Consider the following 18,022-nt stretch of genomic DNA (forward strand, 5'->3'; position numbering starts at 1 on the left):
GGCGTGGTTATCATCTAATTTCGCTCATTTTCAATACCAACCTATTCTGGCTCCAGATAAGCTCGTGTACCAAATTTAGTGAAGGTATCTCAATATTTACTCAAGTTATCGTGTTAACGGGCGGACATGGCTCAATCAAATGTTTTTTCGATACTGATGATTTTGATATGAAGTCTATATCTATCTCGATTCCTCTCGGAAACAGCCTGGGAGTTTTATCGCCAAGCCGGAAATAATGCTACACTGCTAATTACCCACATATCACATGGAAGATTGATTAAAGTATAAATCACCACAATGAGACATTTTCGACTCGTTTTTACGACTAAAAACTGTTTAATCAATTCTGCGATCAAAAGAAGACTCGAAATAGACTCCCTCTTATGAGTGAAATATGACTTATTGAAAAAGCAACAACAAAATGTGAAGCGATCGCACAAAAAGATTAAAATAAGATTCCAAATAGGCTCTTAAATGTCTCGAGAAAGAATCGCAGAAGCTTTAAAACACCCTTAAAAATTATTCCCACAAGACTCATAAATGATGGTAAATATGACTCGAAAAAGAATAAATACTAATTAGAAATATGGGTTAAAAGAGGCTCACCAAGTGTAGCCGCGCGTAGGGTACCATTTTCTCCCGACGAGGGAGTCTTTTCTGATCAGAAAATGAGCGCATATATTCTTATTTTGATCATGATGGAGACTCGAAAAAGACTCTAATATGGTTAATAATTTCAAAAAATACTGGGTGGGTAAGAATTCTAAAAGAGAATTTTATAAAACGAAGCTTGATACTGATTTGCCGGTTAAAAATCTGTGGCAAAATTTAAGATCCCTAGGTATCGGGGCAAAAATTAATTCAGAATACGATTTAAATCCAGATGATATAAACAATTTCCTTTTACAGTCATGCAAAACAAAAAATTACGGGAACTTCAAGATTGATGAAAATTTACTTCATACACCAGAAAATGAATTTCAGTTCAATGCAGTAACAGAGGTCGAGGTCATGAGAAGTATGATTGCAATTAAATTGAATGCAGTTGGTGAGGATGGTAATAGTCTTAGGTTTTTGAAACTAATTTTTCAATTACAACGTCAACCTTTCCCGATGCTTGGAAAATAGCAAAAGTCATTCCTGTTGCTAAAAAACCGTCGGCTGCTGTCTCAACAGATTATCGTTCCATAAGTATATTGCCAGTTTTGTCAAAAATCTGGGAGAAATTAGCGGCTGCTGAGTGGATTTCAGTCTGGTTACAGAGACTTCCATAGTTGTAATACTATCATGCTCAAAATTATTGAAGATATCCGCCCAGTCTATGACAGAGGTGAATTAACTGTGCTGGTGCTTTTGGATTTTTCTAAAACTTTCGACCAGTGGATCACTCTATTCTTTTACTAAAATTAAGTAAATACTACGGATTCTCTGATAGTTCCGTAAGATTGCTTGAAAGTTATCTTAGAGGTCGCTTGCAGAAAGTAGTGGTTGGAACTAGTTGCTCGGAGATGAAAGGTCTTGATTCGGAGGTGCCACAGGGATGCATTCTCGGTCCAATTCTGTTTTCTGTTTTTATTAATGATATGTCTAATATTTTCAAGAGCGTATCGATACACCTGTGTGCTGATGATGCTCAAGTATATCTTTCTCGCCCGATTGGCCTATCAGAGGATCTGGTGTGCAGAATGAATGAAGACCTCCAGCGCATATCTTCATGGGCAAATGACAATAAATTAAATCTAAATGCTTCTAAGACCAAGGCTATGTGTTTGACGTATTCCCCGCAGGTAGTTACGCCTTACCTACTTTATCCTTACAAGGCATTGCTATCTCCTATCACATCGGACATCAAAGACAGTTTCTTTCCAATGGGAGGGAGTTCTAAAAACGCGGAATTTTATACTTGCTCTTAAATAGAACAAGCCTCGTTTTGTCCTCACAAATAAGTCCACCTAGTCATAGTCTCCAGATAGCCCTAATAATAAAAGCGCAAGTTTGGTCAGAAATTAACCCCTCACCAATGTTTGATAATGCATTCAGCCATAGTCCCATCGACTCCTTATCCAACCAGAACCTTTTCAAATGCCCAAGTCAGGGCTTTGAAAAATATCCTTTTAATACCTATATTCGAGAAATTGGCAAAAGTATTTGAGAAAAGGAAAAATGTATTGAAGAAAAAACATTTTAATTGAGAAATGGGCAGAAATAGCAAAGATGAAAAGTATTTGAAAAATGGTCAAATGTTATTGCGAATTCAGCAAATGAAATTGAGAGAACAGCGAAAAGGTGTCTCAAGAATTCGAATTAATTTTTGATGTGTGAGAATAGTTTTCGAAAAATAAAAAACGTTCAAAAACAAATACGAATTTTAAGAGGCTTCCAACATGTATTTTATTAGAATAAAATTAATTGCGCTACGACTCTGCATACTAAAAAAAATTCCGAAAACTCTTATTAAAAAAGTCGAAATTTTTTTTAAATTTTCTTGAATTTTTTCGAAAGTATTTTTGAAATTGTTTTGCATAGTTTCAGTTGCACAATTCAGTAATTCTTATTCTATTTTCGTTTTTGTGAAAAGTTGCTACATTCTTTTCCTTCGAAGGTGCCTCTAGCGCTTAGGATAGCTCTGCTGCACCTAAAGTTCCTTAGAAAGAAAAATAACAAAAATTAAAAAACAAGTAAGGAAGTCTAAGTTCGAGTGAAACCGAACAATACATACACAGCTGTACACTTGAAATGCTGTTGTTGTTTGTGTTGTGTGCTTATTAGTGTTACAAGGCTGCGCAATAATACATATACATATGGTTCTATTCTCAACTAATTTTTCTTCGAGTTATGGCTCCCGAAACATAGAAAATTGCTTAGTCATAAAAGGGGCGGTGCCACGCCTATTTTTTTTTAATTTGAAGTTTTTGCTATTTATTGTTATAAAACCACTTGGGAAATAAAATACCATTGATATAAAGCTCTTTTTTGCAAAGAAATAGCTTATTTTATTCGTCCACGGCTCTTTTAAAAATCTTTTATATAAAAAAGGGCGTGGTCCTTAACCGATTTCGTTAATTTTTCTTCAAAGCATTCCCTTTAGTAAAGGCAACCTCACTGCCGAATTTTGTTACGATAGGTTTAACAATTTCTGATTTATGATTAATAATATTTGTAAAATTGATTTTAGAAAATGTTGTCAAATTTTTATCAGGAGTCTCAATATCAGCCCAAACGTAAAATTTCAACACTCTCGGTGTATTAGTTACTAAATAATCCGGTTTTTTGTGTTTCCCAAAATTTTATATATATAAAAACTGGGCGTGGTTATCATCCGTTTTCGCTCATTTTCAATACCAATCTATCAGTCCAGATAAGCTCATGTAACAAATTTGGTGAAGTTATCTCAATATTTACTCAAGTTATCGTGTTAACGGACAGACGGACGGACGGACATGGCTCAATCAAATTTTTTTTCGATACTGATGATTTTGATATATGGAAGTCTATATCTATCTCGATTCCTTTATACCTGTACAACCAACCGTTATACAATCAAAGTTATAATACCCTGTGTACAAGTACAGCTGGGTATAAAAAAATATAGCACAGTTCATGATACAAAAAAGAAGTTAGTTCCACTCAAAATTTTTTGACGTATTTGGGGATTTTTGAAGTTTCATAATGTTTGTTGTTTTGTTAGAAGCGTTGCCATACCATTACCGTTTAAGGCGAAACTGTGGTTTTTCGGGACGAAAATGTCCTTCAGTATAAAAACGCAATGGTCATCTGAGACAATATTAATATGCTTTGGGAAGATATTTGTGCATAAATATCGATTGAGAATACAGTAAAACATGCAATTTTATTGAAAAATAGTGGATAATGACCCGTATCATGGCAGCTTGACCCCTACGCAGAAAAAGATCCTGTTCTTCTAGCACGGCCCTATTATAATGCCTCTACAGTAGATATTTCTCAAAGCATGTTGAGAAAAAGTGTACCTCCAAAGTCTGCAGTGAGTGGTAGGTGTTTGATTTGTTACGTTTGTGGGACGCCACATCCATGTCAATGCTAAAAGGGCACAGAATGTGTATAGGTGGAGTTTGCCCCAAGGTGCCCCCTGGTAGAACGGGCAAAAGAACTCTCATAACTAATGGCTAACCTGCCATTCCCTCCTCGAGAGCTACGCTTGAATTATACAATAAATAAAAATGTGGACATGTAGCCAATTTATCACCATACAATTTCATAAAAATTGCATTTAAGTACGCTGAACTCTTTAGAAATTGCGGTGTCGGTTTATAAGGACCTCCTTGGGCAATCAATTGACAAACGTGTATGTATTGTCAACATATTCTGAGCAAACGTACGGACATTTAAGAAGGATATATTCCCTTGCTTTGTATACTTCGATCCATGTTCCACCACAGCAATTTTCGCGAGTTTGAAAAACTTATTAAAACCCATCTTTTCTAGGCTGATATTTCGTATTAAAATATTTCCAACGCATGCGGCTGATTTTTTTTTTACTTTTTTATTTAAAATAACTATGAAAGTAATTTAGTCGTATCCGTTAATATGAAATCCACCAAAATTACAAAAATTCGTAACATTTTTCAATCTGGTAGCTTGGTTTTGGTGAAATTGTCATTGTCCCCGCAAAAGTCAATTGACTAACGTCACTCTAAATGGAACTACCTCCATTTTTTGTATCATGGCCCAGTTACTGTTTATCATAGCAGGTTTCAACCATTAAACCTTCACAATTTGAATGCAATTTACCTGCTGCGACTGGCACCATAAAATACATCAATAAATGAAAATATATATGTATCACCATTTGAAAACACCGAACCACTTTGTTATTTAATATTTCCTTAGAGCCTCTTGAGCCATCTTATATGTAGCTCTGGGAATCATTATTTAAATTGTCAACATTTCATAAGTTTTGCTTTTTCATTACTTACATTAATTATTACTTGTTCGGTGCGACGTCAATCAATTTCGTTTCTACCACAGTTACCTGCAGTCCAAATGGAACGGTGACTTAAATTATTTAAATTTAATTGATTAGACTGGCAAACAACATTTTTTTGAAAAAGACTTATTTAAAAAAAATTTTAGTGGCTTAAAGAATGCATAAATATTAACAATTTTCGATATCCGAAAATCTGGGTGGTCTTTTTGTACTGGGCTATTTATGGTACATAATTTTGATGGTAATGGCAAAATAGTAAAATTATGTTCAAAATAAGCTTCTGCCATTTTATTAGCATTTACAAAATGCTCCAGTTTTCAGCAGTCGGTGTATAGCATTTCCAGATCAAATATTTATAAATTTTTTAAAACCAATTGTAACTTTTCTCAAGTCACAGGAATCTTTTTTCAAACCATATTAATCTTTTTTACTTCAAATGAATTTTTATACTCAGTTGAGCAGAGCTCACAGAGTATATTAAGTTTGATTGGATAACGGTTGGTGGTACAGGTATAAAGGAATCGAGATAGATATAGACTTCCATATATCAAAATCATCAGGATCGAAAAAAAATTTGATTGAACCATGTCCGTCCGTCCGTCCGTCCGTTAACACGATAACTTGAGTAAATTTTGAGGTATCTTGATGAAATTTGGTATGTAGGTTCCTGAGCACTCATCTCAGATCGCTATTTAAAATTAACGATATCGGACTATAACCACGCCCACTTTTTCGATATCGAAAATTTCGAAAAACAGAAAAAGTGCGATAATTCATTACCAAAGACAGATAAAGCGATGAAACTTGGTAGGTGGGTTGAACTTATGAAGCAGAATAGAAAATTAGTAAAATTTTGGACAATGGGCGTAGCACCGCCCACTTTTAAAAGAAGGTAATTTAAAACTTTTGCAAGCTGTAATTTGGCAGTCGTTGAAGATATCATGATGAAATTTTGCAGGAATCTTACTCCTATTACTATATGTACGCTTAATAAAAATTAGCAAAATCGGAGAAGGACCACGCCCACTTTTTTAAAGTAAAATTTTAACAAAAAATTTAATATCTTTACAGTAAATAAGTAAATTATGTCAACATTCAACTCCAGTAATGATATGGTACAACAAAATACAAAAATAAAAGAAAATTTCAAAATGGGCGTGGCTCCGCCCTTTTAGGACACTTCTAATGCCGCAAGTTGAACAAAAATTTACCAATCCTTTTGAAATTTGGTAGGGGCATAGATTTTATGACGTTAACTGTTTTCTCTGAAAATGGGCGAAATCGGTTGAAGCCACGCCGAGTTTTTATACACAGTCGTCCGTCTGCCCTTCCGCATGGCCGTTAACACGATAACTAGAGCAAAAATCGGCATATCTTTACTGAACTTAGTTCACGTACTTATCTGAACTTTATCTTGGTATAAAAAATGAACGAAATCCGACTATGACCACGTCCACTTTTTCGATATCGAAAATTACGAAAAATGAAAAAAATGCCATAATTCTATACCAAATACGAAAAAAGGGATGAAACATGGTAATTGGATTGGTTTATTGACGCGAAATATAACTTTAGAAAAAACTTTGTAAAATGGTTGTGACACCTACCATATTAAGTAGAAGAAAATGAAAAAGTTCTGCAGGGCGAAATCAAAAGACCTTGGAGTCTTGGCAGGAATACTGTTCGTGGTATGGCATATATAAATAAATTAGCGGTACCCGACAGAAGATGTTCTGGGTCACCCTGGTCCACATTTTGGTCGATATCTGGAAAACGCCTTCACATATACAACTACCACCACTCTCTTTTAAAACTCTCATTAATACCTTTAATTTGATACCAATATCGTACAAACACATTCTAGAGTCACCCCTGGTCCACCTTTATGGCGATATCTCGAAAAGGCGCCCACCTATAGGACTAAGCCCCACGCCCTTTTAAAATACTCATTAACACCTTTCATTTGATACCCATATCGTACAAACAAAGTCTAAGTTGCGATACCTCGAAAAGGCGTCCACCTATAGAACTAAGGCCCACTCCCTTTTAAAGTACTTATTAACACCTTTCTTTTGATACCCATATTGTACAAACGCATTCTAAAGTCACCCCTGGTCCACCTTTATGGCGATACCTATACAACTACCACCACTCCCTTTTAAAACCCTCATTAATACCTTTAATTTTATACCCATATCGTACAAACACATTCTAGAGTCACCCCTGGTCCACCTTTATGGCGATATTTCGAAACGGCTTCCACCTATAGAACTAAGGCCCACTCCCTTTTAAAATACTCATTAACACCTTTCGTTTCATACCCATATTGTACAAACGCAGTCTAGAGTCACCCCTGGTCCACCTTTATGGCGATATCTCGAAAAGGCGCCCACCTATAGGACTAAGCCCCACGCCCTTTTAAAATACTCATTAACACCTTTCATTTGATACCCATATCGTACAAACAAAGTCTAAGTTGCGATACCTCGAAAAGGCGTCCACCTATAGAACTAAGGCCCACTCCCTTTTAAAGTACTTATTAACACCTTTCTTTTGATACCCATATTGTACAAACGCATTCTAAAGTCACCCCTGGTCCACCTTTATGGCGATACCTATACAACTACCACCACTCCCTTTTAAAACCCTCATTAATACCTTTAATTTGATACCCATATCGTACAAACAAATTCTAGTGTCACGCCTGGTCCACCTTTATGGCGATATCTCGAAACGGCGTCCACCTATGGAACTAAGGATTACTTCCTTTTAAAATACTCATTAATACCTTTAATTTGATACCCATATCGTACAAACAAATTCTAGAGTCAACCCTGATCCACCTTTATGGCGATATCCCTAAATGGCGTCCACCTATAGAACAATGGCCCACTCCTTCATAAAAAACTCTTTAGTGCCTTTCATTTGATAGACATGTTATACAAACACATTCCAGGGTTACCCTAGGTTCATTTTCCTTCATGGTGATTTTCCCTTATGTCGTCACCATAGCTCTCAACTGAGTATGTAATGTTCGGTTACACCCGAACTTAACCTTCTTTACTTGTTTTATTTCTGATTCAACTTTTTTGTATGAATTAGGCGGGGGTTGCCCTTATTGCTTTTAAATGTTTGAAAACATTTATTTGAAGGAATTTTTAATTTTATAATTTATTTAATAATTTGGGAAAAATTTAAACAACGTGACATAAGGGCGGAAAATTTTTCCCAAATTTTCAAAAAAACTTGTTTTATTTCGAATGAAACTTTTCTCAAACCAAATTAAACTTTTTTATTTCAAATGAAACTTTTTTAATATCTAAATGAAAATTTTTTATTTCAAATTAAACTTTTTAATTTAAAATGATACTTTTTTTATTTCAAATTGAACTTTTTAATTTGAAAGGAAAGTTTTTTTTTTTTCAAACGAGACTTTTTTCAAATCAAATTAAAAATTTTTATTTCAAATGATACTTTTTTTTATTTCAAATTAAACTTTTTTATTTCAAATGAAACTTTTTCAAATTAAACTATTTTTATTTCAAATTAAACTTTTTTATTTCAAATTGAAGTTTTTATTTCAAATGAAAGTTTTTTTCTAATTAAACTTTTTTAATTGAAACCTCTAACCGAATCCCAAGTTGTTCAATGTTTTCACTTAATTATGTCAACTTAATCACAAAGTATTGGCCCAGCATGGAAAAAAAAATATCATGGATGAAATGTGTTTTTATTTTAACGTTTTACTGTAAACTCATGTAATCCAAAATTTTAATTTTTCCAGATTTTAAGATTTCCCACAACGCGGAATGCTCCCAGGGACTGGTCTTTGAATTAAATTTTCATATTGAAACTGTATGAAAAAATAAAGCTTTGTTTGCGTTTTCCCAACAAATTAAATTTTAAATTACATCGATTTTCAATAAAAATGTCGCAAATCGCCCATATCATCTTAAAACTTTTTTGAGTATCCTTCATAAGAGGATCGACTGTTATTTCGGCTGCCAGTTCGAAAACGCGCCATATCAGAATCCGTTTTTTAAAACGCCCCATCACAGGATTTACTTCAAAAATGACCTATCTCAGAATTCGATGCAAGAACGCGGTACCTCAGAATTTTTTCATAATCGCCCTATCTCATGTCAGAATGTATTTATTTTATGCTCAGATTTAAAGAAATTTTGACGTAAATTTTTAGGCAGGAGTTTTTAGAATAAAAGTGTGAAACAAGACCTTTCTCAAACAAAATCTGAAGTAAAGCTTTTTTGGAAGTCTTTTAAGATTGTCCGTTTTCGAATCGACAGCCGAGATAGGGTGATATTCCACTGCTAAGACGATATGTGAACTTAAAACTGTACAATTTTAATAGCACATTAGTTTTTGGGTGCAAAAGCATGGTTCAAAACCTCTAGAACTCATAAGCCGAACAATTTTTTTCAGTTGATGTGAAAAAAGTTTCATTTGACATCAAAAAACTTTCGTTTGACCTGAAAATACTTTATGTATTATTATTGTATATTTCTCGATTGCTCCGGGTCGAGATTTGAAAGTTGGGATTCTGAAGCGCACCTCACATGCAGACATACTTAAAAATAAATAAATGTAAGGCGCGATAGCCTTCGAAAGATTGTAGGGCGAGCTTCTCTTCCAATTTGCATCGTGCCTCTTTTAATTTTTCCTACAAATTGGCGGTACCGGGCCTAAATGTTTCATGCCGACTCCGAACGGCATATGCAAGGCAGATGAATTTTCACTGAGAAGCTTTTTATGGCAGAAATACACTCGGAGTGGTTGCCAAATCACTGACGAGGTGCGGCCCCGCTAAAAAAACTTTTTTATAGTTGGAAAAACTTTTCTCTAAATTTTCGATTTTGTTTTGCCCGGGGTGTGAACCCAGGATCTTCGGAGTGGTAGGCGGAGCACGCTACCACTACACCACGGCGGTGGCCGCCAAGCAGACATACTTATATACGTCCAAAACATCTTGACAACTGATGAGACAAAAGATGACTGATTTGTTCTTTAATTTGAAATGAAAATTACAGACATTTTTTCTCATTACAAAGGATGTTTGTTTGCACTCACACAAATAAGTTTGCAAGTTTTTCGAACTTTTTGTATTAGTTTTGTATATTATCCTAGACAAACAGCTAACCTAGCTATGATGCCAATATTTGGCATTAGGCCAACTTCTATATTTGCAACCCAAACACCCGCAATTGTGAGCATCTCTTACCAAATAAGTAATATGTAAAAAAGGAAATCAGTCCAAGTTTTCTCTGCATCTATAGTAGATAAATACAGTATTTTGTGAGGAGTGTGCAAATCTACACGTCACAACTAAACTATGCTGCCACAGCAAGCTTCAAACTTTTCGCCAATTCCTTTATTTTTTTCACTTTCCATTTTGTTTGTATATTGGATTCAGTCACTTGAAAACTTTGTATACTTAGCTGTGCGTAGTGTAAATATATCTTATTTTTTAAGGAAAATGACTTTTCGTTTCACCTTGCGAGACCTTTAAGTCATTCGTCGTTTGTTTTAGGAAGCTTTACAAGCCAATTCGATGTTTATATTCGCATTAGGTTGCATGCCTCGGAGCTCCAAAAATATGCTTATCTCTGAGGCTGATGAGCAAAGACCGCGCTACCCAAAGTGGTATAAAAGGTGGAGTCATTTCTTGAGAACAAACGGTCCGACTTGGCTGCATACTTTGGCATAGAAGAAGCCTTCAATATTATACGGTTCGAAGCCATATAATATGACCTCACTACCATGGTGTTCATTGCCGTATTGTGAACTGGATATGATGGGCTATGTTACCTAGAATGATAAGCGCTAAGCAGGGAGCTAGTGAGGTCACATCACAATAATGCAAGAAGACTTATTAGGGCAGTGTCCTGTCATCATTGCTCTCCGTTATAAACAGCATGTTGTCAGCGTGATCGTGCTGGTATTATTGAGGAAGGTGAATGGGTAAGCGGATACTGTCGTGCGTACTGTTAACCCCTCAAAGAAAGAGCTAGGAATTTTCACCACACCCTCCACCTCTGCGAGTCGCTGAGGGCTGGATAAGCAACACCAATAATTTATGGACTCGATTTAAGTACCGACTATCATACTACAAAACACCGATCTGAAGACAAATAAATTGGATACATTCAGATAAGTAACAACACTCACCGGGCGTTGGACAATTGGTGCTCATATGATACGGATATCATTGGAACACAATACCTCATGTCGCATCTGTTATCTTCCTGAAACCGTAGAGTGCCTATTCCGGTTCATATCGAAGTGGAATTGAGTTTTATGAAATTCACTTATCGTAGAGCCTCCCAAAACTTAATAATATCGTGCCTGATGAGCAGCATCTCAAGTGTTTAAACGAACTGAAAAGTCGAGCCATACAATATAGCCCTTAAATGATAAGAATTTAAATTGAGTAGGCAATTGAAAAGTGAAGTGTCCTCGACGAACAAAAATCACGCTCTATAAGTCTCTTATAATACCTGTCCTGATGTACGGCTGAGAATCATGGACGGCGTTGAAAGAAAATCACATGGGCTTGAAGTGATGGAGAGGAAAGTTCTTAGGAAGAGTTATGGTCCTGTCCTTGTTGCCATATGTGTGTATCGATGAAGGCCTAATGATGAGATGTTTAAGTTTTACACAAATGTGACTTGGCCACGTTTTCTTATTGGTATTGGTATTTGGAATCAAAAGTAGGGGGAACCCCGACTGAACTAGACAAAAAAGAAGCAGATGAAGGAGGACTTTAACTCCCTTTATGCTCCCAATTGGCGCTAGTTATCACGAAGCCGGACAACTTTAGTGACTGATTACTACGAGCTGTCTTCTTATGTCCGTAGAACACCACCTTCACAGTGGAGCGCGAAATTAAATGCTGAACAAACAGTTTCCATCCCACAGCATCCCAAAAGCCGTCTGATCGAAGAGGTCAAGCCTCCTAGGGGCTTAAGAAGTCAACTCCGCAATACGAAATACGGCACCTGAGAACACAGATATAGAAGAAAGACATAAACAGGTCCTAAGTGTTATCCACAAAAAGGCGTCGGATCTGTATGCCAGGAATTGGCCGGCGAACCCCGTGGAAGATTAAAATAAAGGGAGACACACGCCAGTCAAGCTCAACTTCGATCGGGATACAGTAACAGATTAAACTGTTACCTATCCAAAATCCAGTTCTGCTGGCAACCTGTCCCCACCTGACACCAACCATATTATCAATTGCAATGGGGAACCAACGTCTGTTACAACCCTCTCACTCTAGTTAGTACTGTTAAAACTGTAATTTTCTTCCAACTCTCGTTAGGGGAAATTGATGACAATTTTTGAGGGACGCACATTTTGAATGGGGCCAAGCACTGCTACAACAACAACAACAGAATTCTGTTAATATTTGCAACGGATTTTGATTTACGGCTTGTTAAACTTTCAATTTCTCTTCTTCTAAATGTGGGTACTTCCACGCCTATGTTCCAAAATTTTTTGGAATTTATGTTTTGCGTCGTAAAATCAATCCACCTAAAAAATTTCGTTAGCTTAGCGGTATTCGTTTTTGAATTACCTCATATTTACCATTTTTCGAAATTCTCGATATCGAACAAGTAAGGAAGGCTAAGTTCGGGTGTAACCGAACATTACATACTCAGCTGAGAACTTTGGAGACGAAATAAGGGAAAATCACCATGTAGGAAAATGAACCTAGGGTAACCCTGGAATATGTTTGTATGACATGGGTATCAAATGAAAGTTATTAAAGAGTAGAGATATCGCCATAAAGGTGGACCAGGGGTGACTCTAGAATTTGTTTGTACGATATGGGAATCGAATGAAAGGTGTTAATGAGTATTTTAAAAGGGAGTTGGCCTTAGTTATAAAGGTGGTCGCAATTTCGGGATATCGCCATAAAGTTAGACCACGGGTGACTCTAGAATTTGTTTGTACGATATGGGTATCAAATTAAGGGTATTAATGAGGGTTTTAAAAGGGAGTGGCCTTTGGTTGTATATGTGCAGGCGTTTTCGAGATATCGACCAAAATGTGGACCAGGGTGAAGCAGAACATCATCCATCAGGTACCGCTAATTTATTTATATATGTAATACCACGAACAGTATTCCTGCCATGATTCCAAGGGCTTTTGATTTCGCCCTGCAGAACTTTTTCATTTTCTTCGACTTAGTATGGTAGGTGCTACACCTATTTTACATAGTTTTTTCTAAAGTTATATATATTTTGAATGAAAAAATCAATCCAATCACCATATTTCATCCCTTTTTTCGTATTTGGCTATCGAAAAAGTGGGCGCGTACATAGTCGGATTTCACCCATTTTTATTACCAAAATAAAGTGAGTGCAGATAAGTACGTAAACTTAGTTTAGTAAAGATATATTGCTCAAGTTATCATGTTATCGGCCGAGCGGAAGAACAGAATGTCGACTGTGTATAAAAACTGGGCTTGGCTTCAAACCGATTTCACCCATTTTCACAGAAAGCTGTTATCGTCATAGAAGCTATGCCCTTACCAAATTTCACAAGGATTGGTAATTATTATGGCATTAAAAGTATTCTATAAAAATTAAATGAAAAAAGGCGAAGCCACGTCCATTTTGGATTTTCTTTTATATTTGTATTTTGTTGAACCATATCATTACTGGAGTTGAAGGTTGACATAATTTACTTATATACTGTAAAGATATTGATTTTTTTGTTAAAATTTGACTATTTGACTTTAAAATATTTTTTTAAAGGTGGGCGTGTTTGTCATCCGATTTTCCCAATTTTTATTTAGGACACATAATAGTAAGACTGCCAAATTACAGCTTGCAAAACTTTTAAATTACATTCTTTTAAAAGTGGGCGGTGCCACGCCCATTGCCCAAAATTATACTAATTTTCTATTCTGCGTCATAATGTCAACCCACCTACCAAGTTGCATCGCTTTATCCGTCCTTGGTAATGAATTATCGCAGTTTTTCGGTTTTCCGAAATTTTCGATATCGAAAAGTGGGCGTGGTTATAGTCCGATATCGTTAATTTTAAATAGCGATCTGAGATGAGTGCACAGGAACTTACATACCAAATTTCATCAAGATGCCTCAAAAGTTACTCAAGTTATAGTGTTTACGGACGGACGGACGGACATGGCTAAATGAATTTATTTTTTCGCCCAGATCATTTTGATATATAGAAGTCTATATCTATCTCCTTCACTTTATGCCGTTGGGGATTACCGTTATGCGAACAAAGTTAATATACTCTGTGAGCTCTTCTCAGCTGAGTATAAAGAGCAAAACCACAATAACGGATTGAAAAGCAGTTGCACTTCATTGTGCTTAATGGACACGTGTGAACAAAAATCAAAATATTCGAAATGCAAACGAATTTATTCTGCCATGAAAAGCTCTCAGTGAAAACTTATCTGCCTTGCAGATGCCGTTCGATTAGTTTATGCCGTTACAGAAATCAAAAATTATGTTACAGGGTACCGTTAGGCGAACTAAATTAATATACTCTGTGAGCTCTGCCCAGCTGAGTATAAAAAGTGGGCGTGGTTATCTTCCGATTTCGCTAATTTTCAATACCAATATATTCTTGGTTCAGATAAGCGTGTATACCGAATTTGGTAATATATCTCAATATTTTCCTAAGTCATCGTGTTAACGGACGGACGAACGGACATAGCTTAATCAAATTTTTTTTCGATATTGATGATTTTGATATATGGAAGTCTATATCTATGTCGATTCCTTTATACCTGTACAGCCAACTGTTATTCTATCAAAGTTATATTACCCTGTGTACAAGTACAGCTGGGTATAAAAACGTAATAGTAAATTGAGAGATTTCCAACTAAGGAAATCCCCTTCTTAACTTGTTATTCTTATATCTTTCTGGTTTATTTTGTAAATTATTTGTTTGTCACTACATACCTACACAACTATATATACACATTTTTTTTCTGTTATTGCAGATTTTATCGCATTTTCGCAAATTTAAGTAACGGTGCTGCCATGCGCACGGATGAATTCACTTCAAGTTTTGTACGGATTTCTGTGAAGATTTCACATTCTAAGTGGCTAAAGTTGCTGAATAACTAGTTGAATGGTAGCGAACGGATGGGTGAAGCGTAATAGTAACGGAATGCTTGAGTGTGTTTACAGATTGTAATGGGGAGCTATTGAATGAGGGCAATTGTGATGCTGCCAAATAACGTCAGAAAGCTCTGAAGTGTTGTAAATATTTTATTGGCGCAAGAAATTACTTAACAAATTAGTTATTATTTATTTTTAAGATTTAGTGCTAAGTAATTACAGTTATTAGTTAACTTGGAATAATAATAATTTAACAGTTAGTAAATACGCATTAGGTAGCTGTGTAATTAAGTTCTTATATAAAATAAAGTATAAATATTAAATAATAACATCAGAACAGATAAAATTTGAGTGGATGCGCAGTTAAGGAATGAATAATGAAAATTATATTGAAAAAGTAAAAATGATAAATAAGGCTTCGTAATTGGTGGATTCACTGACATTCTCTGAGTCAAAACTTTAAATGAAATGCAAATAGAGCAAAGATCTAATTCAATTGATAATATAGCTGCACTGCCGTCCAATGATTGGTTCATAAAAGGTTTGAGCGGCTGACAAAAATTTTGACAATTGCAGCCTTCTTGCACCCAAATCAAATTGACATCGATTAACTGTGTTGTTTCTTCGCAAATCTAGGAAAAATGTTAGTACTAGAAATAGGAAGCTAAGAATTTTAAATTGCCTGATATGGGCTGAACTGCATAGTTCCTTTGTATTAGTTTTTTCGATTCTATGGTAACTTTCTTAAAATATCTGGATATACTCGTGGGGCTGAACAAAAGAAATTTGTATAAGGTTTCACTTAATTAGCAGTGTCGGTCCACCAAATTATTCGGTTCCAAGTGTTCTGTCCTTCCACATTTTGACTGCTCAGTGGAATGTCAACCTACCTCTGCAGATGTTTCAAAAACACCCTTCTTTACAACTCTTGAAAAACGTCCTATTTCAGAATTTCTTTCTAAAAACGACCTATTTCAGAATTCGGGTTAAAATCGGCGGATATTTGAAACATTATCTAAAATGCCTTATTTTACGTTAAAATGTGTTGAATTAGAGCGTTCTCGAAATAAATTTTGGGATAGGCCGCTTTTGAATAAGACTCGGAAATAAAGCGTTTCTAAAATATATTCTGAAATGTAGCGTTTTTGAATAGTTTTCCAAGAAAGCGAAATGTGGTGATATTTCATTCAGCAGTCGATATGTTAATGTAAATATCTTTTCCAATCCAACGACCTGCGTTCAGTTTTGGGCTTTGGCAGGGACAAAGATTGTAAAAGGGTGAACGTTTTGTTAAAAATTTCAAATAGTTTCAAAACAAAATAGATTATTGGCTTTTAAATTTCTTTAAAATGCCAACGAAAACTAAAATGATAAAAAAAAATGGAACAGCTTCAAAAACGTGCTTAATGAGTTCGACATAGTAAATTCTTCATAACGGCGGAGTAAATTTACAGCAAAACAGTGCCGCTAATAAGGGTGAATATATTAAGCAGCAATCTAGCGGCTCCGAAGAAACCAAGCCTTTAGACTTTGATCTTTGTACACGATTAACTTATCAAGGTCAAATAGACTTCGATTTATAGCGATTTATAAAAACCCTTTTAGGTTTTGAATGCAATCGCCTCAAAACATGGAAAATGGCAGTTTTTCTTTCGAACACGAAATAAGTGCTGGGTCCTTATTTGGTAACTAAATTCGAAAGAAATTTCTCTCGGATTTGAAAAGAAATGTGTTTGTACATTGAAAGCTTTCTAATCTCATTTGCTTTCTAATCTCATCAGCTGTCAAAAGCAAATAGCTGGCATGGTGTAATAACCAGGTGAAGTAAGCCGTCAATTGTCTTGCTCTAAATTTTTCATTGTTCTGTCATTCGGATATCTGGAAATGTTTCACCAATGTTGTTCCCGAATAAGTGTTGCTTTTTGCATATTTCAATAGTAAAATATGCCACTTTTAGTACTTTTTTCACATAAACTATTAGGTTAATATCAATGGACCTTTACTGGATTTAATAAAAGGGATTCATAGTTTGGGTATCTTTAGTGTTGGGTTCCATAAGTAAGGCCGTGATAAGCAATTGACTGCGTATTTTTAATGTTTCCATTAATAAGTATGTTTAATTTGTTACCAAAAAATTTAAACAGGTCTTCGTTAAAACAAAATATTTCTACTCACGTAATATCCAACTAAGGATTTTCCACTGGTAAATAATAACTTGATAAAATTCGTAAATTTTGGGGGATCTGCTGATCAAGTTTGTTATTATATATTAGAAGGGCATATGTTTTACTTCTGAACCTGAACGACAAGTCAACCAAGCAGATGTATATTTCAATGGATTTTTAGGGATGGAAATACATTTAAGAGTGATACGATCACTTCCAGGTGTGACTGTTAAACGTTCAACTGCAGTTAATATGCAGTCAGCTTACTTTGGCCGTATCCATTGAATTTTTAGACTTTTCATTGATTAAGTGCTAATATTTTCCATTAAAATAATGTTGGGTTCAAATAAAAAATTACGCAACTTGCACTTTTTATGTCAATCTCACATATAGGTTCCTTCAATTTGAACATTTTAATCATCAAAAATGCTGCTGTGACATCGATGCCTCTTCGTATTCGGTATTACTGCAACTGAGCCACATGTTAGGCCTATCTCTGCACCTGGACGACACTTGAAGCAACGTCTTTTGTACTGATTTTCTCTTTTTAGCAATATTCTGAGTCTTATTGATGTCCATGACTACAGTGCACCACCGTATAGCGAAATAAGGTATTAAGTAGGTTAAGTAGCGCCATCTTCGGCAGCAGCGCAGTAACATAACGCGTCGTAGCGTTACAAAGCCTTAGTACATACATATATGTGTATATAATTAACATTTATTTTAAGTAGACACCGATGATTTGCATATTTAGTACGTGTAATTAAATG

General features: G+C 35.4%; 1 protein-coding gene across 6 annotated transcripts in view; it reads left to right on the top strand.

Annotated features, from left to right (window-relative positions):
* Window positions 1–17,511, top strand: part of LOC137237430 (patj homolog) — a 151,921-nt gene extending 134,410 nt beyond the window's left edge. For all 6 annotated transcript variants that reach the window (XM_067761044.1, XM_067761043.1, XM_067761046.1 and 3 more), the window contains exon 3: window positions 14,967–17,511. The gene's annotated coding sequence lies outside the window, so the exon portion shown is untranslated. The remainder of the gene's footprint in view (window positions 1–14,966) is intronic.
* Window positions 17,512–18,022: the final 511 nt, after the last annotated feature.

This window comes from Eurosta solidaginis, chromosome 1 (genome assembly GCF_040869045.1).
Source record: "Eurosta solidaginis isolate ZX-2024a chromosome 1, ASM4086904v1, whole genome shotgun sequence".
Taxonomy (NCBI): Eukaryota; Metazoa; Arthropoda; class Insecta; order Diptera; family Tephritidae; genus Eurosta; species Eurosta solidaginis.